The sequence below is a fragment of the Anas platyrhynchos genome, chromosome 4 (genome assembly GCF_047663525.1).
Source record: "Anas platyrhynchos isolate ZD024472 breed Pekin duck chromosome 4, IASCAAS_PekinDuck_T2T, whole genome shotgun sequence".
NCBI lineage: Eukaryota > Metazoa > Chordata > Aves > Anseriformes > Anatidae > Anas > Anas platyrhynchos.
Genome location: NC_092590.1, coordinates 5,625,715 through 5,651,414, shown reverse-complemented (window position 1 = coordinate 5,651,414; position 25,700 = coordinate 5,625,715). Strand labels below are relative to the sequence as shown.

General features: G+C 44.2%; 2 long non-coding RNA genes across 3 annotated transcripts; one reads left to right on the top strand and one right to left on the bottom strand.

Moving 5' to 3' along the window:
• Positions 1-10: 10 nt before the first annotated feature.
• Positions 11-2,249, bottom strand: LOC140002390 (uncharacterized). 2 transcript variants are annotated; one of them, XR_011808766.1, is made up of 4 exons: positions 2,025-2,249; positions 1,490-1,632; positions 617-1,068; positions 11-482 (listed from the first exon to the last, which is right to left on the bottom strand). It is a non-coding gene; the product is annotated as an uncharacterized lncRNA (long non-coding RNA). The 2 variants fall into 2 exon arrangements; XR_011808767.1 differs by having other exon boundaries at positions 2,072-2,249.
• Positions 2,250-6,116: 3,867 nt separating this feature from the next.
• Positions 6,117-19,716, top strand: LOC119716874 (uncharacterized). Its single transcript, XR_005265641.2, has 3 exons — positions 6,117-6,322; positions 17,557-17,675; positions 18,804-19,716. It is a non-coding gene; the product is annotated as an uncharacterized lncRNA (long non-coding RNA).
• The last annotated feature ends 5,984 nt before the right edge of the window (positions 19,717-25,700 follow it).

The following is a 25,700-nucleotide window of genomic DNA, read 5'->3' as shown; positions in this document are numbered from 1 at the left end:
CAGAGGCCTGAATGTGGGTTACAGAGAGTTCAGCCTAGCACAGCCATCGAGGGACAATCTCTGGCTTCAGGAAGGGCAGTCTGCGAGCCATGGAGAAGGAAGGCCCCTGTGCTTCCTGCTGCCCTGCCCTGCTGGACATACGAGCAGGATGGTGGGCTCAGCTCTCTCCAGCATTGAATTTCTTCCGAAAATACAGTGCAATGGAAAACAGATATCATATGGGGTTTGCTTTCCTATTCTCTGTAGACTGTCATGTTTCTACAAGCAGGAGCTGGCTGGACACCTCCTTAACATTATGGCCTTGAAGCTATCATCTTGTTTTCTGCTGTTGCTGGACTCTTGCTCTGAAGATGTTCCGTGGTGGCTAAACCATGGCTGATCAGACACCAGGGAAGCTTTGGGGACTCTTGTTCGGTTTAAACTATATTCTTCTGTGTTACTGAAATCTCAGCGGGTTTCTTCTTTGGGGTTATTTTATCATTCTGTGGAAAACACATGGATATAATTTCTTCAGAGTTTCTGGGAGATTATCATCTGTATAGATTTAATACCCTAACAGTTAGAAGAAGAATAAAAAGAAGGGAAAAAAAAATATATATATATATATATGCATCACCTAAATATAGGAGGATTTCCTATTATGCTTCATAGGCAGGGCATGTACTGTAGAATTAACCCATTTCAGATATTAATCCCCTGAAAAAAAATAACAGATATTTCTCCTGGGTGGTTATGAAAGAAAATAAAGGGGAACAAGCCCCATACTCTGTCTTGCTACATGGCCCAGAGCCTGCTTGTCAGATGTATTCTCATCCCCACACAGTCCCAAGTACTTCTTCTTCCTCTGGAGTGGGACCTCTGCTCCCACGGACACCAGAGAAGCCCAGTCTTTCAGAGATGATGGGACTGAAATTGCCTCTGTACGAACAGCCAACGAGAGCACTGTTCGCACTGCCCAGGGGACTCTCCTGCTTCGTTCTGGATGAAGTTCATGAAATCCTGAGGATGACTGGGAATGGCATGGCTGTGGGTTTTGTTGCCCTTACTGCTGGCCCACATGGATTTCCTCTGTAACCAAGGGAACAAAGCGTGTTAAATCTGTGGGCCCGTAATTCTGAGCACCTGTTGCTGCTGTCCTTGGGACTGCACGGCTCTGTAAAGCCTTTGGTTAGCCTGTGAATAGCCTCAGTTTAGTTTTGGTTGATCCCTTACTATGAAGCACTCTAACAATGATGGAAAACAAAAGCTAGGGAACAAATAAGGCAAAAGGCTACATGCTTCTCATGCTTCAGCATTTCAAAAACGTATCTTAAATTAACGGAGGAGTGCCAACAAGGATTGACACCTCATCTGATCATGCAGCCTGCACTGATACTATTTATGTGCCTCCGTATGAGCCCATTTTCTGCTGGGAGAGTAATTTTACCAGTGTGGTACTGAAGCCCATTACATAAAATGATAAATACTTTCATATCTCTCATGCACTTACCTCTGTTGCAGAAGTCTTCATTTCACAACACATACTGCAAAGGGGAAAAAACATGGCTTTGTCTTTACCTGATGACTGAAGCTTTTGAGTTTGTGTCCCTCACAGCTATTTATTTCCACATCCTGCTGGAGGGGCTGTTCTGTCTGCAGAAGGAAAAAATATTCAATGTGTTTCAAGTGATCTTCAAATTAGAGGCCAAGTGGGAAATGTTCCCACAAATGTTCCTTGGAATTCATAAGAGCCGGACATCAAAAATTATGAAGTTATTTGAGGTTTTAGGCTCTGCAGCTAGAACAACACAAGATAAATCAGAGAAAACAACATAGTGTCTTCCAAGTGTTTGGATCCAAAGCTGTTGCAATTCTATGTGTATCTGTATACCAGAGACCGTATCTCCTTCCCTTTCATTCATATGCAGATTTCTCTTGCAGTATGCTGAGAAGCTCACACATCTGATAGTTAGCGGGTAAACATTTACAGAACAAAGTAATATAGTTCCCAAAATAATTTAAAAATTGGCCTAGCTGCAAATTACACTGAATGATGATCATCTGTGATCCCAACAGGATGCAATTAGCATACGCCAAAGTCAGCAGAGCTGCGAGCGAAGGCGCAAGAAGTGCTGGGGCTGGGGAGGAAGCTGGGCCCTGCAGGAGGAGGAGGAGGAAGAGGAGAAGGAGGTTTGTCAGCAGCAGCCATCTGAGAGCCAGCTCCCTCTCTCCCAGTGTCTGCTGGGCTCTGGGGGGTCTTTTTGCAATCCTGCAGCTGGTGTTAATGGCCACAAATTGCTTTGGCTGCTGCAACAGATCCCATGCGTTAAGCAAAGCGTGTGGGAGCGGCCCCAGCTCAGCCTCTCCCCCAGTGCCACCGATCTGGGATTGCCAAGTGGTTTTCCAACCACTTTCATTCAAGGGTGGTGCTTGCTTCTTCCTGCGTGTGCAGGAGCACCAGTGTGCCCAGGGCTGGCTGTGGCACCAAGTGCCTGGTTTGGATGGCACCGTGTGGTGTTTGCCATGCAGGCAGTGGCTGTGTGACAAGCAGGATGCAATGACCTAAATAAGAAACGACGCATTTCTCTGCAGAAGCGATGATAACAGACCTGTTTACCACAAGCCAAGGTAACTAGGTTTATTCAGGCTTTTGGTTTAGATAGATTCAGACCTGCATAACTTTCCCTTACTGGAATGTTACTATGAAATGTATAGGGTACTCTTCAGTGGGCGGCTCTGTTGGTGGAGACTGGCTAAAATAAGCTCTCAGTAATTTAAATCAGGATTCTGAAATCCCTAAAATTAAGGAATCTCGGTTAGGAATTAAGAAACCTCTCTCTCCCTCTCTCTCTCTCTCCCTCTCTCTCTCTTTTTTTTTTTTTTTTTTTTTTTAGGGAGTGTTTTATGAGGTGGCAGAATATTTATGAATATAGCTGCTGCTAAGCCATTCTCCCAAGGAATGGCAAAGGCAGATGGTGTTTGGATCAGGATCGAAGCAGGGAGCCCCAGGGCTGTGTGGACGGTTCTGTTTCGGCTGTAAATCTCCCAGTGCTTGTCTTCATCCTATCACTCCTATAATTCACATGTACTGCTAAACTGTCAGCACATTTCTTCTTGTTAATAATAAGTCTAAGAAGGGTTTTATTTTTCATTTTTAAGAGTGGAAGATTGCAGATGATGCTAAAAAAAACAGGTCATGACATTTTCCTCAGAGGACACCAGACATAATTTTGTATTACACAGACAGATAAGGGAAGAAAGAGAATTAATTACAAGGAAAATAACAGTGCAAAACACATTACTTTTTTTTTTTTTTTTTCTTTTTTCAGAAAGTCATCTTTATTTTCCATGAGAGCATGATTCAGGTAGACATTTAACCATCTGCCCAAAATTTAAGGTCAGGAATATTCCACTGTCACATATTCTCTTGCTTTAAGCTACTCATGTCCTTAAAAACCTAAGGTTTGCAAAACGGAGGTAAAACTCATATGGCTGACTGTGCATAGAAAAAAAGGTCAGTTTGAAAATGTATGGCCAAAGTCAAACTACTCGTGCTTAAGGCCCACTGACCTCAAAAGAAAGCATGACTCTCTAAAACTGTGGGCAGCAGAATTCTTTCTAGAAGTCATTGTCGACAGAAGAGGATGGGCCCTGCAAATGTAAGGAGCAGTTAATACCTGGGTATCTTGCAACCCCCCAGTTTCCTCTCCAAATTAAAGGCAAAATTCTGCTCACAAAACTTGTTTTCCAAATGAACTCTTTACTGGAGGGCTATCTTTTTTCTTTTAAAAGAGTAATGCATGTTCAGTGCTGCAAATGCATGTTCAGTCCCTGCTATTTTCTTTCCACAAAGTGTCCGGATGAGGACTCGGGGGCAGAGGACCATCAGTTCACTGCACCTACAGGCTGCTGCAGGGAACGGGGGAGATGTGGTGTCTCCCCAGCATGCTCGTGTGTGCTCTGTAGGCACCCCTGCCACAGACAAGGATTGATACCAGGAATTGTGAGGGATGTGAAACTCATAATTCAACCACAGGGGAAAGGCAAAAAAAAAAAAAAAAAAAAAAAAAAGAAAGAAACAACAGAGTTCTTCTTTGCTCATGGCAATTTTGTTGACCACTTATTAAGTTACATCCATTGTATGATATGAAAGGACTCCTCCTTTTATCTTGACAGCCGTCAGGATCGAAACAGTAATAAAACTCCGCTGACAGGTGCCACAAAGGTGACTTTGTTCCCACAGCCCCTCTTAAATTTTGGCTCGATCAGCGAGCAAATAAACCCCATGAAGTTCTCACTGAGCAATTTTAGGCTGAGGAGGAGTGTTGTAAATGCTCATTTTAGTTTTGGCCAACTCTGCTGGAAGACAAAAGAGGTGCTTTAATAGCAGATTATGTGTATATGTTAAGCCCGCAGAAGCCAGAAGCTGAGGCGGAGCGGGTGATGTTCTGATGACAGCTTCATAAGATGACTCACAGACTCAGTCTGTTTAACCAGTGCTGCTGAAAGCCACTGTTATTTATGCTTCTGTGGACAAACAACATCCAACTTCTTACCAGGGTGAGACTCGGGGCCACGTCAGGCTCTGTCCCACCGCACCTGCAGGCTGTCTGAGGCCAGACACCAAGAAACAGGCAGTGCAGAGACAAGGCACCATCCACCCCCTCCCTAGCCCTGATGGCAAAAGGCACTGCAGTATCACTAAGAAATGCAGTCTTCACGGACATTTTTGGGTAAGCACTGCAGGGCTTTAGGAGGCTGTGCGTGCAGGTCCTCTTTCCTCCCCTTTCATTCCCAGATCCCCAGCCAGCCTGGGAGGGAAGGGGAAATGGGCTTACCCCCGGAGCCTGGGGGGCTCACCCCACCACAGAGGCTGCAGCACAGCAGAGCTGTAGGGCAGGAATTTGTTCCTCCCCAGGCTGCTCTCCTTGCCACACAGGCAGTAGCTGAGTCCTGCTGAGGAGGAAGCCAGAGAGGGGTGCTGCAGGTCCGTCCTTGCCCTTCCCCAGCATAGAGCAGAGGAGCCTGCGGGGGCACAAAGACAGCAAACCAAAGCAGACAGCCTGGCACCAATATTGCAGATATTGGAAATGGCATCTGATCATTTTGATATTGCTGAGGATACCATACATCTAAAAATCCCATCACAGAGGTGAGTAAACAGAGCAGAAGGAGGATCACCACAGCCTGACTCTGCCTGCATAAACACCCTCTATATGGCTTTATGGAGTCATTGTACAGTTTATTGCATTTTTTGGCTCAGTACAAGACATTTTATAATGACACTAGTAGGTGGCCCTACAAGAGCAAAGTCTCCTATCTGGCAGCATATAATTAATATGTAAAAAATAAAGTCAGGCTCTCTCTTTGACAGCTTATGAGTATTCTAGGCATCACAATGTTATATACTTTATGACAGCTTTGATCTTGAGGAATGAAAAAAAAAAAGTCTATATTCAAGAATTTAATTTGAAGTATTTAGAGATCATAAACTCCCAGGGTGAGATTTTCTGCTGCCACGCTCCTTGCACAGAGTCCACAAGAAGCAGGTCTCGGTCTCTGCCTGCCCAATATTTCCAACCTGTGGGTTAAATGACCACCCCAAAACCAGGTCCCGGTTCTGATCTCAGCTTAGTCAATGTAAATGCAAAGCAGCTTCTACAAAATCAGTACAGGCACACCAGGGGAAGACCAGGACAACCAAGCTCTGTGGCTTTATGCAACGCGGCAGGAAGAGTAGGCCAGGCTCCATAAGCGGGCTCATCAGTATGCTCCTCGTGGCAATGATCTCAACACCAGCAGATTTCCCAGTTCAGTGCCTTCCTGAACTGCCTTTGGAAACTTCCCAAGAGAAGCCCCAGAGTGACCCCGTGCAATCATTTTGCCAGGGAAAATGGGCTGTCAGTCGCCTGTTCTTATAGCGCTGGTCACAGGCCAGGGATCAGGGCCTGCACACACGGGAGGCTGGTGTGAGTCAGCAGATGTGAGCACAAGAAATTTGGCTTGTATTTATGCCTTACCAGTGAATGTCCCTATTATTTATTTATTTATTTATTTATTTATTTATTTATTTATTTATTCTCCTTTATGACACTAACCCGTACCTCCTTTGAGCAGTAACGTGGCTGAAGATTTGGAGCAGGTGTGGAGACCATCCCGTCCCTCCTACCCTTGACTGTTTACGACCTGGCCTCTCCCCCAAGAACTGAGGTTTTTGGTGATAGCTTTTGGTGCTGCTGGTTGAGGATGAGTGCACCTGAGAGCCTCTCACACATACAGAGGGGAGAGAGAGGCTGTGATCAGCTCCTCACTGCTTCTCTCTTGCTACAAACCCACACCACAGGTTAGTGTCTTAGCATGTCCCATAGGTGTATATGTCCCCAAATTATCCAGGCTCGGGAGGCTTGGATACTGACGTGTGAATGATTTACAGGAGAGCAAAGAGGGCTTGCACATTTGGGAAACCTTGTTTGGCAAACACAGACCACTCCCATGCTGCTGGTAACCCTGGCAAAACCAGAGGCAGAAGTGAGCTACAAGAATCTCTTTCAGATTGCAGCTCCTATCCACAACATCTCCCTGAATTTCATATAGAGAATTTTTCCAGGCACTTTGATGCCATACATCCATATTAGACAGAGCGGAGATGCTCTATTGTACTGATTTGGCTCGCTGGAAATGATTGGGAATTTTCTGATAGAAAGCTGTAGAAAATGAGCACATTGGGCTCATGATGTGCAATTCCCTGTGCAAATGTTTCTAGATCAGAGCTATCTTTTGCCCTTGTGAGCTCTCTGAGTTATATGTTTACTTATTAACCGCAAACCACCAGTAAAACAAGGCAAGATTTTGTTGCTCTATTTGTGGACAGATAATGAGTACATAGATACATTTGTAGTCCTCAGGACGTGTATTAAGAGACATTAACTGTCTAAGTTCACCAATTTAATGCCATATCATCCAGGAAGAGGCTTGTGTTAAATAAGTTTCAAGATTTTACAGCCTTCCAACTAGTGGAATTTTTTTAAAGGGCATAAAAGAGATAGCTATCTTCTCCAGCATTGCCCCGGAGAATTGACCTTCCTACAAAGAGAGCAGTCTTTCAGCAGGAAATGTTTGGGCACGTTTTTCCTGCCCTTCAAATTGATTTCACTGAGTACATCCCCGCAGTCTCAAAGCAAGAACAGATTGTTGCTATTAACCTCATGATGAAACTTGATATTAATGTGTGTATAAGTAGTACGTAAACGATTAACAGGTGTTAGAAGCCTGCAGTGGCTACGGAGCCTGGAGTGCATGCATACCTCAGCATATATTCCCAGGATCGGTTTTGGCTGGCCAGCCTGCTGTACGGACCAGATGCCGTGTTGTCCTGGTTTTGTTATCACCACTTGTCCCTGCAATTGGGAACTGAGCAAGCTGCTGTGGGCACTTACCAGCGGCCAGAGCAGGAGATGTTGGGCTGTGGGAGCCCGAGCAATGCCTGAGGATGCCGCTGTTCAGCCTCGGGGACAACAGCAGTGCCAATTGCTTTAGAAAGGCCAGTTTTTAAAAGCCTGTTGTTATTACTTGGTGCTCTTTTCCCTGTGATTAGTATGGAGTTGCTGCCTTGGGTAGTCATGGGGCCCCTGGTCCCGATATTTATTGTGAAACTGTCCTCAGTGTGGTTTCAGTGATTTTTTTAACTCTGCATGCATTTCCTGGCCCAGAGGAACTGGATTTATCGAGGCCTGTGCTTCATCATCCAGTACATGCTAGTTTGTGGGTTTGCACCTGCTTGCAATTTATCAAAGTCTCTTTTAAATGAATCGGAAGGTGTGAAAGGCAGAAGCTGTTTAGCACCTTCTGGATAATCGGAGGTGTGTCAGGCACCTAATAATAATGTATGCTCCACATTTCCCAGCGCCATTTGCAATGCAAACTACCAGCGTGAGGGCAATTTTCCAGAATGATTTGAAAATGTATGAATTCATTCAGTGCTTTTGTCAGCCAGAGCAGCTAGAGCAGCGGCTGGACACGAATTGGATATGAGGAATAATGGCACTGCCGTCCCGTCTTCTTGTCTTTGCCCAAATCCAGGTTGGCACTGTTTATATTTGCTCATCCCCAGGCCTATTTTTGCACTGGGCGCTTCCTGCTGGACGTGCCACAAAATGCTGTGCTGTTTAGTCAGCGAAAAGGTGGAAATACTCCATCCTTATAAATCTTGTAAAACCAGAAGTTTCCAAAACTCTAGTTTTCAGTGCACTAAGCATTCAAACTATATGTGAGGTGTGTTTATTCTGCACAGGTGCACTGCATGTTAAAAAATAATGGAAGTTAGCAAGTCCAGCATGAGAACTGCCGAAGTTTGGCATCAAGAGTGATTGAGTAATTGTGGGTGGTTTCCTGACATGTATATATGTGGTCGTAGGATTTCATTGCATGGGTTGGGATCTGACAGCTTCAGTGCTCTGAAGGAGCAGGGGCCCATAAGCGGGTGGCTGTGTGCATTTGCTGCCAGCGTAGTTATTTCCCCAGAGGCTTCCCTGTGGTGTGTGTGCTCGAACACACAACACGGCGCCACGCTACCTGAAGTATCACAACAGTATGCGAGTTCCCTCACAAGTAATTCTGCCTTTATACACTAACAACTCCTGTTTGACAAGGGCTATTATTATTCGCTGTGAATGGGTAAGAAATCAAGAGTTGAAATGGGTTGATTCATTTTGAATAACAAGCAGGGATTTCATTTTTCAGGCGTTTTGCATTGTGCAGCACTCTCTGTAGTGCACAACAGGGCTGCGGGGTGGTTGAGCTGTGGAAGCACAGGCTCTGGGCAGAGCTCAGGGGTAGGACATGGGGCTAAGAGAGGAAACGGGGAGAGGACAGACCTTGAATGAGAAGGGCAGCTTTAAGCAAGGTGCCCTGGCTCTCATACTGGCGGAGGGACAGCACTGAAGTGCCGCAGCACGGAGGTCAGTGCTTTCAAGTGAACTAAGGGGTCAATATGTGCAAAGGCACAAATTAATAGTTTTGGTGTTAGGATGGCTACAGCATTTATTTCAAACATCCCTTCTCCCATCTGCAAAGGAGTTTTGGAGAAACACCTGTCGTGGAAAGTTTCTGTGCTAATGTGAGAGCCCAGCAAGACTGCAAGCAATTTTCCAAAGAGAAGTGCCGGCTCTACGTGCCAGTCCACTGGCCCCAGCAGTAATAAAGAATATAACTAAGGCTATGGCTATGCTGGCTGGATTAGGAAGGATATCTTCTCAGTAATAATGACGAAGGCAATGCACATTTCTGCTGTGATTATACCCTCCCAGTAAAGCTGCTATTCACATTGTCACGAGTGACAAAAGGTTTTACTTCCAAAGCACCGCATACTTGTTTTGTAAAGGCTCATTTCGCAAAGGCTCTTCTGGAAGCTGTATTATTTGATTCATCTACTTTGTTTTGGGGTTTTGTGACTCCAGGTTCAAAGGTATGCCCCTTGGTATCTCAGATCTGCAATTAGAAACGTTGGGATAGTAATGCATATTTATTTCATATTGAAAGTATCGTGTGACCAAGTTCAGGTTCACAATCTGCTTTAAAGATGTAAAGTGGTGCATTAATCTAAGTTTTATACTCACACACATGTATATTTAAAAAGTTTGTTATGGACTTACCTTACAGAGAAATGTTTTATATGGGTTGAGATTATTTATTTATTTATTTATTTATTTTCTCCTGAAGTGTAACAAAGCTTATGCAAACAAGGAAAACAAACTTTGCTGATATTTATAGTGAAACTGCAAAGTGACACCACCAGCTTTTAAAGAAAGCCAGTGGATAAATGCCACATGGAAAATAAATTGTTAGCACCCCAGAAAGTGACAGTGCTATGTTTACTATGTTGATCTCTTTTTTATTAAGGATTGAATACCCAAATTAGGGTATTAGCTTTGTCTCAGCGTTCAGATTCCTCTAATGCACAGGTGATGCTGAGAATACTCTTTCTTCGCCTCTCTATCTGCTGAAAGCGATGCGTATGTGATATTTAAAATTAATAAGGCTGGAAATTTCAAATACCAGACAAGACACATGCAAGCATTGCAACCGGGGCTTCTTTCACAGCCATGAAAACAATGCCATGGCTTTATACTTGCTGTGTGCTTTATTGTGTCTTAAAATAACAAACAAAATAATTAACATTGCTGCAGTTCATGTTTTCTTGTGTCAGTTCCAGACCCTGAAGTAAAGGCTTAATCCAAGTCAAGTGTCTGGAGGTTGATCCCAAGGTGACTGGAAGTGCCAGAAGGTTTTACTGGTGTAACTGGTGGATGCTGGATGATGCTGTGGGAGCAGCCAGAGGAGCTGCTGGTGGCATGCTGCTCTGCGGGGTGAGCAGGGAGCTCAGGATGTGGAGCTGGCTGCTCAGCTTATAGGAGCTCAGACTGTACGGAGGTGATTCCTTCTCCTGGATAGGGTAGAGGTATTGCAATGGGCTGCTGCCCAGCCCGATGGGAGAAGCTGGCAGCCTCCAAGGGGGTTTCCAGGTCTCTGCTGCACACAGGGATGGATCAATCAGAAGGATGAGTCGAAAAAACTTTCAAATACAGAGAAACAGCACTCTGTATTCAAGGAGGATTCTGAGAGATTCAAGGGGATAAGAACAGACAGGAAAACATTTGGAAAACAAGCACGCATCCCTACTGTGTATCACTGCACTGCTCAGTGCACGTGGGAAAAGCATTTGATCAAATGCTGCCAAAGTCAACTTTAGGTACTATGATCATCCCCTGCCATGCACCAAAGCCTTATTTGAACCCATGTGCTTATTTGAACCTCAAGTAGGGGTTTTGCTGCTGGCGGCACCTGGCACAAGGTGGGATCAATGCGAAGGGGGGTGCTGCGGGAGCTAGCAGCCGCAGGAAGCAGAAAGCTGCAAACTGCTCAGTGCTTTGTGCCTACGTTTTCCTGCAAAACATACAGGGATGCATTATGCACCCATCACGCTGAAAGGGTTGGGCTGTTGGTGGCACCCGCGCTTCCTTCCAGCAGAGCCTCAGTTCATCTCCATCACTGATTTGAGGCCACCAAGCCATGGCCTTAAATGAAAATAACCACGTGATAGCAAGTGTTAGCTACAAGGCAGATCAGGTCTTGCCCACTCTTCTTAAGCTTGAAGTTACACCCTCGCTCCAGCCTTCCCCGTGATGCTTGGTGTGAGTGCTGCAAATATATGATGGATTTTAGGAACCTAGTTCTGTCATTAATAGTGTTGTGAAAATCATTGGGACCAGTGATAACACCTGTGTGAAGGAGATAGCATGGAGCTGCACTCTCGAAACTTAAAGCTGGTGTCCACTGGTTGTCCCATCAGTTTGTCCTCAGTGTGAGTGGCTGGAAATCAAGTTTAGAAAGATTTAGAAAGGACGGTGAGGGAAAGATTGGAGAAAATGAATTGATTTTGTCAGGGAGGGAGCAAAGGGCAGGGAGAGAGAACAAAGCTGGAAGGGATAGTGCTATGCAAAAAACTATAATAAAATGGAAACCAAATCAGCTGTTTTCCACAGATGCTGGACAGCAGTGAGGAGTTATGAGCTCAGTCCATTGAGAAACTGGAGCTGGTGGAGCAGAAGCTAGCAGGCCAGGTCAGAGCCATGGGGCAATAAGGGCAATAAGGCAGGGAACAGGCCATCCAGGGATACTGCTAAGCATCCCTGCAGGAGGCTTAAAAGAGTGGACTGTACTGATCTCTGCTAATATAAACCCATGTGGTCCTGCTGCTGCTCCTCTGATCACCTGTGAGGAGGCTCAGTGACATTTTAATAGTTTTTCTTGTTCTGCAGTGCATATTGCTCCCACATTAAGCTATTTGTAATATCCATATTATTGTTTTCCATTGCGTCGCTCTAAATGTGAGTGGTGTTGTCCATCACGTCCCTGTATTGCTGAAAACCCACGCTAGGTAATTCTGGATATGTTAATATGTAAGAGCTGGAATGAAATTTTTACTAGGATTCCCATATAAAACCAGGAAATTCAATGAATACAATAAATGCTGCACTCAATAAATCCAGTAAGCTCCGCTGTGATATTTCTACCCATAAATGCCACACTGAATAGGTATTTGGAGCTCTGCTGAATTATCCATCACTGGTTAGGTGTCCTGCACAGGGCTGCTCTCTGCTGTGGCACCTTGTTGGCATGGCTTTGTGTTTCTGCATGGGCTGGACCCTAAATCTGGTGCCACTCTCCTGTGACACTTTGGAAAATCATAGAATCATAGAATCATAGAATATCCTGAGTTGGAAGGGACCCTTAAGGATCATCAAGTCCAACTCTTGACACCGCACAGGTCTACCCAAAAGTTCAGACCATGTGACTAAGTGCACAGTCCAATCTCTTCTTAAATTCAGACATGTTCTTGTTCTGTATTCTTTATGAGAATGAATAACACAGACTGACCTGTAATTGCTTCAGTGTATTGAGTTACTTTGCTGGGTTTTAATGTTGAATTAGTTACACTTCCCAGATCTTCATGCAGTCTACAGCTGTAGGGAAGTGGCTTTGGAGGCTGGAGGACTCTGTAGCATGCGTCTGTGAACCGCCACCTCTCACACATGGAGCCTGCCCATGACAAGCTTCTAGCTCATAAACTGCACATAACTACTCTGCCCTGCTCTCTTTTAATATAGATTTTTTTTTTTAAAATGTATAGAAATGCCATGCTCTGCACCGCTCTGAGATCCCCTGTGCACTTCTTCCCCACCTGTCACAGGTGAACACAGGTGAAAAAACCGTGTGCCTATAACAAGGAGAAAGTTAGCTGACTATAGCACTGAAAGCTTTTATAATCCTGTGACACCACCCTGCTGGTTCATTCCCTGGGCTGGCAGGGGGAGAGCATGCTGTCTGCACCAGGGCTGGCTGCTGTACGCAGCAGAAACGTTAATGCTGTGTTATTTTTTGTATATGTAATATGGGGGGGGGAATACAGTTTTTATTTGAAAGAGATGGTTGCTTCTGAAGGTTACTGTGGCTAGTTTAGGAAGGTCATGTGTTATGTAGAATTAGGAGGCTAGAGCTCTGTTTCAAGGATGTTTATAGTGGCAGGTGCACCAGCAGAAGGTGTAGCAAGGACTGAACAACAAAGAGGCTCAATGATCAGGAGGTTTAGGTTCATGTGGATTTAGGAGCTATACTGCTAAGTGAGAGGCTAGTGTGAACCCACGTGCATGTGAACACGGCTCCTGGTGTGCTCGGGTTTGTCTTGAAAACTGCTGAAGGCCTTAATGGGCTAAAATCTGCTGCTAGAGAAAGGGAAGGGGAGGAAAATGCATTTGAACCTTAATAAATTAAATGAGGAAGGAAAGAATAATTCTTGCCTACTGTGAGAATATTTAAGCTCTTAAAGACGGAGAGAGTAGAGCAAAGGCCTAAGGCCAGTCTGTAGTTGATAAGATGACCACCTTGTTAGCAAGATGAAACAGCTTTGTGAAGGCCCAAGTCCAGGAAGGGGCAATGAAATAAAATTCCTCTTTTTTGAGCATTTTTGGCTTTTTTTTCATAAACCATTGAAAGGCAGATAGATCCCTCTATGGGATCTGATGCTTCTGATGCTGTTTTCATGCTCTTTTGTATACCAGTACATAGTCACAGGTGAACTCCTGCTGGTTTTCCATCTCTAAGAGGAAAGGTCTCTGGCCAGCCTGGTGAAGGATCAGCTTCAAAATACCTCGATGGCCAGAGTGGTGCTTTCCTTTCTGCCCACATCTATGAGTCCATACCACTAGCAGCCACGTGAAGCCATCGGACTGTCTCCAGGGGTATTTTAATGGGGAGACTAATGGGTTTATTTTAGTGGAAGAGACTTGTGCCACTGTGTTACCCCCAGCAGCTGTTCCGGTCTATTGCAACAAAGCTGTGACTGCTGTGGTGTGCTGCAGGCACCCTCTGAAATGATTAAGACTTGGCTAACAGAATTGTCATCCCATAGATTTGAAAAGGAGGAAAGCTTTTTGGTTGGCTTTACATTCGTACTGGCATCACTTGCATCATATGGGTAGATATTTATCATTAAGACACCCCGAGGAAGAAGATGACATCCACTTCCAGTTGCCTCTGGCTTGGGAGGCTTTTACATGTATATACGTGTTGGCTGAAGGCAGAGTGGGATACAACACGTACAGAAAGCTTGCAAGCCCTTGGAAAACAGCAGCAGATGCTTCCCATAAATAATGGGGATAAACAGTGTGCTTGGGCAGCAGCGCAGGCATGTAGTGAAATCTTCTGAGCAAAAAACTCAGTACAAGCAATACTTCATGATGAACATAACAGCATGGATTATTTTTTTTTTTTCTTGTACTAGGTGCTTGCACGCTGCGCTGTTTTTGTGGTAGAGTCTTCTCGAGCACAGACTAGTGCTCCCATTTCAAAGGGCTCTGATGGATGCTTCATCTTAGACATATTTTAAAGGAAAAAAATCCAGTTAACATCTATATATTCACAGATGAACCAAGTACTTCAGTGCAAAACTGTCAGTGTTATTTTGTGGGGAGAAGAGATCTTTTTCCTACCAACAGAGACAGAATATATCTCAGCCTCCAAACAAAGCTAGAGAAAGCTGACTGAATATCAAACAGATTTTTCTAAAAGGAGACATACTATTCATTCCCAAGCTGTGTCTTCCATAAATAGAAAATCTCTGTGAGTATCAAAGGTGCTTCCAACCCAAGTACCACGCCTTTGACATAAATAAAGGACAGGCACCTAGGTATAACTCTTCCAAAACAGTTTTACAGCTAGCTAATCAATACATTGCAACAGACATATTGCCTTTTATTTTCTGTTTATACACCGCCCCGGATCCTTGTATATAGTCTTGATGCCAGCACAAGGATACACGAGCTTAGAGATCAATACAAAACACTTCTTCAGGTATATTGATCGCCAGCTGCTGAGGATGACGATAAATTCCTGCAGATTATCTTTCTGTCAGGAAGCCTGTTAAACCCTCAACCCATAAGTGAGCTGTGGCAGGCTGGTTGTGCCCGTGGTGGCACCACCCAGGGACACGGATGCGTGCCATTCGCATTCAGGAAGCATGAAACCAAAAGCAGGATGTTCACATGCCCCCAAGAGCTCACCCCTTCTGACTGCCAAAAAGTTCAGCAACAGCTTTGAGGCGGCAAGTTTGTGGTGTGAGCCTTCGGGCTCTGAAGGGTGACGCTGCTGGGCAGCTCCTGGGACGCTTGGCTGGCCACTGGGCACATGGTGCTGGTGCCTCCGGCTGCTCTCAGCTCCACCAGGAGCACATGGGAGATGTGGGAGAGGAAGAAATGCCTTGTTTCTCTTTTCTATTCCTCTGGGAAAAGGTGGCAGGAGCTTGGGGATGTTGCTTGGGTTTTGTTTAGAGAGGCAGGGAGGCTAATGTGCCCTATTTTACTTTTGTCTTCTGTCTTGGGAGGAGAGATTGAGAATGACAGCTAAAAGGGACAGAATGCCAAAAGAGGAAAAACATCCTGAAAAGATGACTTCTTACATTTATTTTTTTTTGACTAATCTCATCAATATTTGCTTCAGTATTGAAATATCGGAGAAAAAAAATAAAACAAATTTAATTACCCCCTCATTGCTATGGAAAATGGGAGCTGTGTACCACAGATTTCTGTAATGCCCTGATCTAACCTTATTTCTGCAAACACTAGACCTCTATTTGGAACAATATTTCCCACTCAAGATGCAGGGGCTCTAAGAGCACGGGTTTGCCGGATGTGCTCTGCATATTGCAGAAGTAGGCGAGCAGCGAGGCCACCTGCTCAAGGACACTTGTCTCCAGTTTATCTCCTGAATTAAGCTGCAGAAGCTTGAATTGTTTCCATCAGCAAGTGTCTCTTGCATTTTGGAGAAGATCTGTGATGAGTAAAGGAGGTGCCAGGGCACAAATGAAAGAAGTGGAATATTTCGAGCTTGGTAACCTTTAACAAAACATATTCATTATGGTTCATTTTGTCAAGGGAGCAAGATGGACACTGAAGTGTTGCATTGCTCTGCACAAACAAGACATCCTTGAGTCTCAGTGTCACTTGTAGCTGAGCCAGATACCAGTTGCTTCCCCTTGCTGTTGAGTGAGATGTCCACAGAGGAAAGCAGTGATCAGAGCAAAGTGCGAGCACAGCATCAAGTCCTTCATGTCTGCGCATTTTCAGAGAAGGAAAAGAAAACGAGTGCGCTTGCTAAGGCACATCTATAAAACAAAGCTTGTTCTTGCTCCCTTGCTGTCCAGGAAGAATTCCCATATGATCTTTAAAGACTCAGAGCATGCCATAGCATCTTTTTATAAAACAAACTACAGTCAACGCTGCCTCCTTCTTCTGCTGTTCCAGTGCATGTGTTGGAAACTGAGTGAAAACAGTGCAGTGATGCTTGTGCATATACAGCTCATGATTTGATTGTTTTGTTAATATTTTCTTAGCTATTTCATTAAACTGAATGAGGTTATTTATTTATTCTTGTGTAAATAATTGCTTCTGGGGAAGAAAGAAAACTTTGTTTCATCATTTGAATTACCCGCACTACCCAGGGTTCATGAGCTGGCTGGTTCTGTGCACCCTCCAATTAACAAGCCTCCAATTAACAGGTGCTCTTTGGAAAAGAGGCCATCTCTCTTTGATGTACTTTTTGGTCTTTGCTTGTCAAAAATATGCATGTCCAGTGATCATAGCTCTACAGCAATAAAGATAGTAAATCAGGTTAGCCTGGAGGTGAAGCCTGGAAAAGCAGGTGACTTGCCTGGCAAGGCGTTGCAAAGGGAAGAGCTGAAACTTTGTGCCCTAGTTCCTGGTTCCCTGTAAAATATTGCTTGTCACTGAGAAGTTCCCAATGGACATGTGTATGTCTACATGGCTTTTCACTGAGCTGCATCTGCTAAAGTTTTTGCCCTATGGAGAAAATTAGGCTCAGAAAAATAATTGTGTCTATGATGGGTTAGTGAACTCCAGGGCATTATCCTGTGGCAAAGGGAGATCTGAGCCAGTGTGTGCTTCTGGCTGGAGTCAGCCACATTCATCATCTAAGGAAGCAACAGCACACGCAGTGCCTTCCAAAGATGTAGCAGCAATGTCCTTATGCCTCACTTCATGCTCCTGCAATCCTGGCTGGGCTTGTGGCCAGCACTCAGCCAGAGCATCCCTGCCCTCGCACCTCCACCTTGCACGGGCAAGATCTGTGGACAGAGCTGCTCTCATGCCCCTGTCATATCCCTGGTGTCTCAGCACCATAAATGCTTGTTGATGTTTGATGAGTTATGACCAGAAGAAGAAGAAGAAAAATAGCCTTGCCTAGCTAAGAGGCTGAGAATTCCCACCAAAAGGGTGGCATGTGGCTAGAGGATGCAAAGGCATAGGTGAAAGCAAAATGATGTTTGCTGGTGGGAGAAAAAAAAAGGGGGGGGGCTGTTCTACATTTCCATAGGGTGAGTAGCTGCTGCCAGTAGTGTTTTCTGTGACTGTCTAACAATAAACCTGTCTGTTGAGTGTGTGGTTTTCTGATACTTGGTGAAATTGCCTTATTTTGTTTTTCTACATGTGTACACTGGAAACTGTGAAGTGTTATGAGGGGTCCAGAAATCTGCACGGATAAGAGGTTGCCGACGAGGCTGAATGCATCACTTCATCTGGCAGAGTTGAACTGTGGGGATTAAAAGGAAAAGCTGGAACCAGCCATTGGTAAGGAAGTGCTCTGCACCGGGCTTGAGACCTGTTCTGTGCAGCCTGCCTGGAGATAGTGTGTTTTTCTGCTTTTAAAATATGTATGATTTTCTTCTCTCATAAATGTGACAATCTTATATTGAGTGATGCTGGTGACTGGCTCTGAAGTAAATGGCTATACGTGTGGTGAGAGGGGGAGATGTGTAGGATACAGAGGGTATCTCCAGGCAGGGGGCTTAGCTGCCTCTGGGACATCACCTCCCCTTCTTTATATACTAAACGCAACATAAAAAGGGTGGTCGGTTTTTCCTCACTGTATGTAAGGGAGGATGAATCAGCGCAGACACTCAGGCTGGTTAGCTGGGGACAGCAAGCTCTGTGCCGTGTCCCCGGCGCTTGGCAATCGGCCCCATCGGCATACCTGGACTCCGCGGGCAAGCATCCAATTAATCACAGTCTAATCACAGAGGGACAAGGGTCTCGCTGCTCAAATAACAGTGAGGCGATGCTGTGCTGGTGGTGTAAATTATGCAGTCCAATCTTGGGAGAGCTGCGGGAAAGACAGTCTATCAAAATGCCATTACGCGGCGTGCACAATTCGCCGCTGGTGTCTGGGCAGGCAGGTAGCTGCGGACTCTGTTTAACGACGAATTTAATGATGGGCTCCTGAAGAATTACTGTTGATTACTCTGCTCATATTCATTTCAACCCTTCTCCCTGTGGACACGGAGACGGGCACACAGCGACCGCATGTCAAATCGCCCTCTCTAGCCCTGTGTGCAACAGCTCCGAGCACCAGCTGGGGATGGTCAGGTGTGGCTCTGAAGCAAAAAAGTCTGTGTATTGAGGGGCCTGATCCTCCCGCAGGAGGCAGGGGGGCCTGTGGGCAGCAAGGTGTGCTGGGGACACCCGAGGGGTGTGGAGGTGACGGTCCCTTTGGGGCCTGGGCTGGAAGTGGGAGGGCTGGTGCCCTGACAGGGACACTGCTGAGACACCCCACTGCTGCCCTAAGATGGCCGCCTCTGCTCTCCACCCTGAGCAGGGGAGAGGCCAAAAACAAACAAACAAACAAAAAAAACATGTATCAGCAAGTTCATGAATGTAGAATTTCCTATTGTTTTATGACCCAAATTCTCACCTTTGCAGGTGGTCCCTCAATTTGTCTTTGCAGAAGCAAAGCTCTTTGTGGCACTGTCTGGGCCTAGGGCCTCATCCAAGGCTGGTGGAATGAATGCGGTGGGGTTTCTGGCTCAGGGGACACCGGGCTGCTTCATGCAGTTTTGGATGCATGATCAAAAAGTACATATATGCATGTATGTGTGGTAATGGCATCCACATCATGTCCATGACAGCAGCGGGAATTTGAACCATCGCACTTTAAATGACAGTATGGGTAAAACTGAAGCTTTGTTTAATTCTGTGGAATGACAAACATTTTCCCCCTTCACTGGAGAATTTTCCTTGCATATCTGAATGAAGAAGCTCTCATTTGCTTTGTGCTCTGTACAAGATACAGCTTTTGGCAATAAATGAACAGTAATCTGGTTTCAACCTTTACCTCTTCCCTCACCCCCTGCAAAAAAAGATTTAAAAATGTGTATTGTTTTGTCAAGATGGTTAGATCCCAACAGAACTTGTGTCTGCAGCACAGCCTACTTGAAATAACGTTATCTTGCATCATAGAGGCCTCCCTGAAACTTTATCATCACTGTTCCCAGTGCAAAGTGTTGCTCTTTCATGACATCTTTGTATTCCCCAATCCAGCCACTTCAGCTACTAAAAATAAATTGTCTGTGTTATCAGGGAATAAAAGCAGCTGAAGTATCATGGGAGCTGTTTCTGCCCGCAAAAGCATAAAGTTAGAAACTACCTTTTTCAAGACAATCATATTTTTGTTATGATCCATTTTGGACCATGTATTCATTAATCTCTTTCTAGCAGTAGCCACAATTAAACTTTACATTCAGGGTAGTCTGAGGAAAAAGATCATGACTATGTTTCTTCAAAGTGTAATAGCAGACAATAAAACGTGAACGTGAGGAAATAATATTTAAATTTAATCCCCCTAGTCTGTACAATAACCTTCACCTTATCTCTGTACTATGCAGCATTAGCTATTCCTTTTTTATTTTGGCTACCTGGTTCTGTTAGCTGATAACTGTATCACAAAGCTTTAGGTACGTGAGATGAATTTTTGTGACTGACTGTGAGATGTCTTCATGCATGTCTTATTGAAGACATTCTTACTCTAAGTTTGACCTGTTCTGACTTTCACTGTGATGGTAACAGCAGCCTTTGGGAAGCAGAAAAGGAGACAAAACTTGGAGTCCGTTGCAGGGGTGGTCAGTAAGATGGGAAGTCAATTGTAAACCTACAAAACTATGCTATGCTCTAGCTTGTATTGCACAACATGGTGGTACAGAAACACTTACATGAACCTGTCTCTTCCACTGTTTAAATGTGTTTTAGGACTGACTGCAAATCCTGTAAGTATGTGTAGGTTGTGGAAGCAAGGTGGGATGGGAGGCTTTGGGATGGGGATCTAGCACTGGCACACAGAAGTCCAACTCCTGATGCAGGAAGGTAGAGCTAGCCTGAAGAGGGTCTGATGCAGAGTCAGTGAGATACTCTCGACTTAAAGAAAGATCTGAATGAGATCTGGGAGCCTACATTTCACTGAGTACAGGAGGCCAATCAGGGTGATTAGTAAGTAGAGATGAATGAATTTAGGCAAAGTTGTGTTCTGTTTTCTAATGCTGGTACATTGAGATTAGTATTAAGCCACTAAACAATATAGATTTAGAAATAATATCATCATCTCATCAGAGCAGTCAGTTGTGTGTTTTTCTTTTGTGTGTGTTTTTTTTTGTTTCGTTTTGTTTCAGTGAGGAACAGGCTTTTGCTGTAATGTTCATTTATGGATTTTTGCTCACTTTGCTTTTTTTTTTTTTTTTTTTTTTTTAATGATTTAAAAACGAATTTGTAATTGTTTCATTCCTTCTTGAAAAAGCTTTCTTTTTTTGAAGAAGCTGCAGTATGTCAGATTAAAGTGCAAATATCCGCTTGAAGACTCTAACACGTTCTTTGCCACTAAGAGCTTTTGATTTCTGCATTTAATTATGTCTCATTGGATTATAATAATCCTATTCCTCCTTGTTTCTTGAACTCAGTCTTCCATACTTGTCTTGCACTTAATTAAAGGTGCCTCCTTTGCTACTAGGCTGGTAGGGAAATTAAGGCTGACACACGAGGGAGCTTTGCATCTGGAGGAATCTTATTTTTAACCTCTCAAACTCAGCACCTGCAGAGCTCCTGGCAGGTGAATTTATATTCTAATATTGTGATATCTGCCAAGAGAGTGGTCCCATCTGCATTACCAGAAGGTTGGAAAAGGTTCCCTGGAGACCTATGCCAGGTGGCACCACCTTCCAAAGTAGTTTAAAATCCAGAGCTGTACATCATTTGACCTGTTTTTACTCTGACTTGTGGTTGGAGAACATACCTGCAGGCTCAGAAAATATGTGGGAGTTGACACCAACCAGCAAGACCCAGAGACAGGCAGGGTGCTTGGATGGCAGAGCATGGTCCTCCTGGTTATCCTTTCTGGGGAAGCTGATGGTGATAGGGTGTTCTTTGCTGGTCATGGTCCCCATTGTAGGGATGACTGATGGCTCTCCAAACCATGTGACCATATCTATCTCCATATGGGCTCATGTTGGCCAAGGAATCAGGGTTTCCTCTGGCAGATCTCCTAACATAAAACACAGTCATTGAACTAATATCAATCAAGGCAGTCTTGTTTCTTCATTTTCTCCCCATAAACCTCATCTATTTCATATTGCTCAGTATGAAAGTAACAGCCAGCAATGGTATACTGTCCATGGTATATTGTCTATGGGACTGATGAGATACATCTGTAGGTTCTGAGGAAACTAGTGGATGTAGTTGCTAAGCCAATGTACATCATGTGTGAAGTGACAATCCAATGAAGTTCCCACTGACTGGAAGAGAGGAAACATAACCTCAGTTTTTAAAAAGGGAAAAAGGAAGATCTGGGGAACTACAGGCCAGTTAGTCTCACCTCGGTGCCTGGCAAGATCACTGAGCAAATCCTCCTGGAAACTATGCAAAGGCACATGGAAAATAAGGAAGCAATTGATGGCAGCCAGCATGGCTTCACTAAGGGCAGATTGTGACTGAAAAATGTGGTGGCCTTCTACAGTGGGGTTATAGCACTGGTGAATAGGGAAAAAGCAACTGACATCAGCTACCTGGACTCGTGCAAAGCAATTGGCACTGCCCTGCATGACATCTGTGTCTCTAAATGGGAGACACGTGGATTTGATGGATGGACCACTCAGTGGGTGAGGAATTGGCCGTACGGTTGCACTCAGACAGTTGTGGTCAAAGGCTGAATGTCCAAGTGGAGAACCCTAATGAGTGGTGCTCCTCAGGTGCTCCAGTACCTAAAGGGGGCCTACAGGAAAGCTGGAGAGGGTCTCCTTCAGGAAGTGTAGGGATAGGACAAGGAGTAATGGTTTTAAGCTAAAAGAGGGTGGGACTAGGTTAGATAAGGAAGAAATTCCTCACACAGAGGGTGGTGAGGCACTGGAACAGGTTGCCCAGAGAAGCTGTGGATGCCCTGTCCCTGGAAGTGTTCAAGGCCATGTTCAGGGCTCTGAACAACCTGGTCTAGTAGGAGGTGTGGAAGGGGTTGAAATTAGATGGTCTTTGAGGTCTCTTTCAACCCAAACTATTCTACGATACAATAATTTGGACACAATCAAACTGCTCAGAAGCTGTCTTCTCAGAGCCCATGTCATGAGGCACAGGTGATTTTCATTTTTCCTTTTTAGTAGGCCATGACCTGCTCCAGAAGTGTCTTTCTTAAATTCCAGTGGTTGAAATTCCCAAATTTGCATGGTTGTGTTGTAGGTACCTAAAGGGTAACAAGCTTTTCAAAAGTTTAGGAAGCCTGAAACTGCTCTCTCATGCAAAAGGACCATCTTGTTTTTTTGGCTGCCTGTTTTTGTTTTCAGAGAGCAAAAACACATGCATATATGCTAGTTTCCATTCTTCCTTTACATAAAGAAATAATCATAACAAGTCTAAAAATGTGAAAGGTTATTCTGGAAATCTGCTGTTAAACATTTATGAGCTATTTAGAGGTGAAAAGAAAGAGAAACTTGAATACTGTGCTAATTTCTAACTAAATCTGGCTAAATTCTAACTAATGTCTTGGCAAAGCTTCCCCCAACTCTCCTTTTTCTTTTAATAGTAGCATTTTATGATTAGTGATGAGTTTATGCTTTTGACCCTCTTTTTGCTGTGGGAGTAGCTTCATTAGCAGAAATGGAAGAAGGAGCAGCACTTGACCCTTTTCTGAGAGCTGGGTGCTCAGGAGAGGAGGGCGGATCCTCTCTCCCTGCCCCTCTGCTGGCTGCTGGGCTTTGTGTGAAGCAGGACTGCTGCAGGAATGGGGAGAAGAAAAATCTTTGGACAAGTGGAAGAAATGCTGTGTCCAAACCAGCCTTATGTTACAGAGAGCTCTCCATGCTGGGGCTGAGGAAATCAAAGAATTGTTTGGGTTGGAAAAATGCAGTGTTTTATATTTCTGATGAATGCAGAATGCCTCAGTGGACAATAAAATCACCTTTTCAGAAACACTGGCCCAAATTTGTGTATTGTGTGACTCCATTGCAGTCCAGTCAAGTTACAGCAGGGAAGAATCTTGCCTGCTGCCTACATAGATTTAATGCTTTATGGACAATATTGCTTATTGTTTTTAAAATAATACTTTGCACAGAAATGCTCTGAAATTCATGGTGTTAAATGAAGATGAGGTTGGTAAAGATACCTCATTTGCATGTCTCATAAATGCACTGTTCACAGTGGTATTGTCCACCTGATATTCAATGTGTGTGAACGCATGAGAGAGAGCATGCAGATTTAAGAGAGGTTGTATGCATTTATATCACAAACCCATACTAAAATGTTTAGAATGCTATCTTGAGAAAAATGGTAGCTAATACAGCATAGTAAGTAGTTCAGGTCAAGTATTTTCAAGCAACTGTTGTCAGAGCTGTATGCTATAGCATTCTAGGATGCTAATTTCACAATTAAAGTGTGGTTTGTGCATTGTGCACCAATGAGAAATGTTGCAAGGAAACAAAGCAAAGAAATGTACTTTTTGGCATTGTATATATCTTTGCATTTTGTGTTTGCAGCTGCATTAGGACACAGTGCTCTCTGAGATGTGTGTTACTCAACTTACTATCTGATAATTTTGAGCTCATGCTGTTGAGAAACTTGGTTTTCCAAGTACATGCAGTTATTTTCAGTTCTAATCACCTTATTTTCAGTTTTATTCTATTCAGCTCTATTCAGCTGAATGGATTTTTCTACATGGCCTGTGACTCAAGACCCGTGAGTCATTCCAGCTTCTTGGAATCAGCCAGCAGATTTTAGAGCATTACACTCCTTATTCCTGAACGTGGTGAATTGGTATTTTGTGATTACCACAGCTTTTTCCTTTGATCCCTGTTTTCTTCTTCCATTCTGCAAATGCGGATCTGACCATGGTCCTCTTCCACCCCAGCTATCCAGCAGGCTCCTCCAAGGCATTTCTAACCAGGTCTGACCACTGCATGACAGGGGTCTGATCATTACACCAGCCATAATGTTTGTTCTGGCGGCTAAAGAGAGAGTTTAAGCTCTGCCACTCTAATAGGATTATGCTTTTATACCCAGAATGATTCCGGCTTCAGAGAAACATTTCTGAAATCAGGTTTGGATTCCCACAGGCTTTGCTTATTTTTGGAAGCTGGTGAGTGATGGTGCGATTCATTGAGCTAATTGCAGAGTGGCAAACGTAGTGCAGGTTTCACGCTAGAAAGGATGAAGCTTGCTGGAGAAAACAAGCTTTGTCTTTCCCAGTGAATCTCCAAAATCAACTGCTGTGAGCTGTTAGTTGGGTCAACACCCCCAGGGCTGTTCTGGCTGCTGTTCCCTCCTTGTGGGGCATTGTATGCTGGTGGTCCCCAGCAGCTCCCGCAGCAAGGGAGATCCTGGGTGACATTGGGCACACCTGGTTTTGCTTCTAGCAGGCTGTCTTGTGTCTGAAATTAGTTCCCCTTTTAAGAACCGCTATTGAATAATAGCGGGTATTTAAAATGGCAATTGCTTCTCTGATCTAGTCCCTGCAAGAGTCCCTCTTAAGGTAGGACATCTAATTTGACTGCCACTAAATTCCCTTTAAAGGCTGGTGCTTCCCACTGTCACAAATTGTCTCCTGCTCTCACCTGCTGAAATAATATCTTGCCTCTGCTTTTGTTGAATGAGACACACTCTTAACCCTCTAATGAAGTTCACAAAGGATAGACTTGCTGTGAGGGTGGACTTGAATATGATTTTGATTTTTTTTATTTATTAATTTGGGAAACACCACATATACCAGGTCTGTAAGCGGGCTTTTACATAGCAATTGTGGGGGTTCGCTTAAGTGAGAGATTTTTCTGAGACTCAAGACTTTTTTCTTTACCATAGACTAAATGTTCTCTACGTAAGGGCTTTCTGTTCCAGGGTATGTTAGTCATTTCCTTCTCATTATGTTTTTCAAATAGTTCTTACTATCATTACGGTCTCTTTGTTAACATACCTTAAACTATGATGATTATCATTAGCAATGCGGCAGAGGAAGCGAGTAGTTCAGACTGAATCTCCTAGCTTTCTTACTCGGGTGTGAGAAGGTGTTCTGCAGTGCTTGGCCTCTGCAGGTAGGACTGTCTGGTAGGAATTTGGCCGCTGTGGGAGAGATTTCTGTAACCCAGACATGCTAAACAGTAGCATTTCCTTGTGCAGCTTATTACACGGAGACAGGATTGGCGTCTGCCCCCAAATTTGACTTGTCTTTTATTGGTAAAACAAGAAAGCTATAAAGGAATAATTAAGATAACAACAGGTGGCAAATGTAGGAGGCAGCCAAAATGAAATGGAATTATCCGGGGACAAATGAATAATTTTAATTTGGCTCTAAGTTTCGTA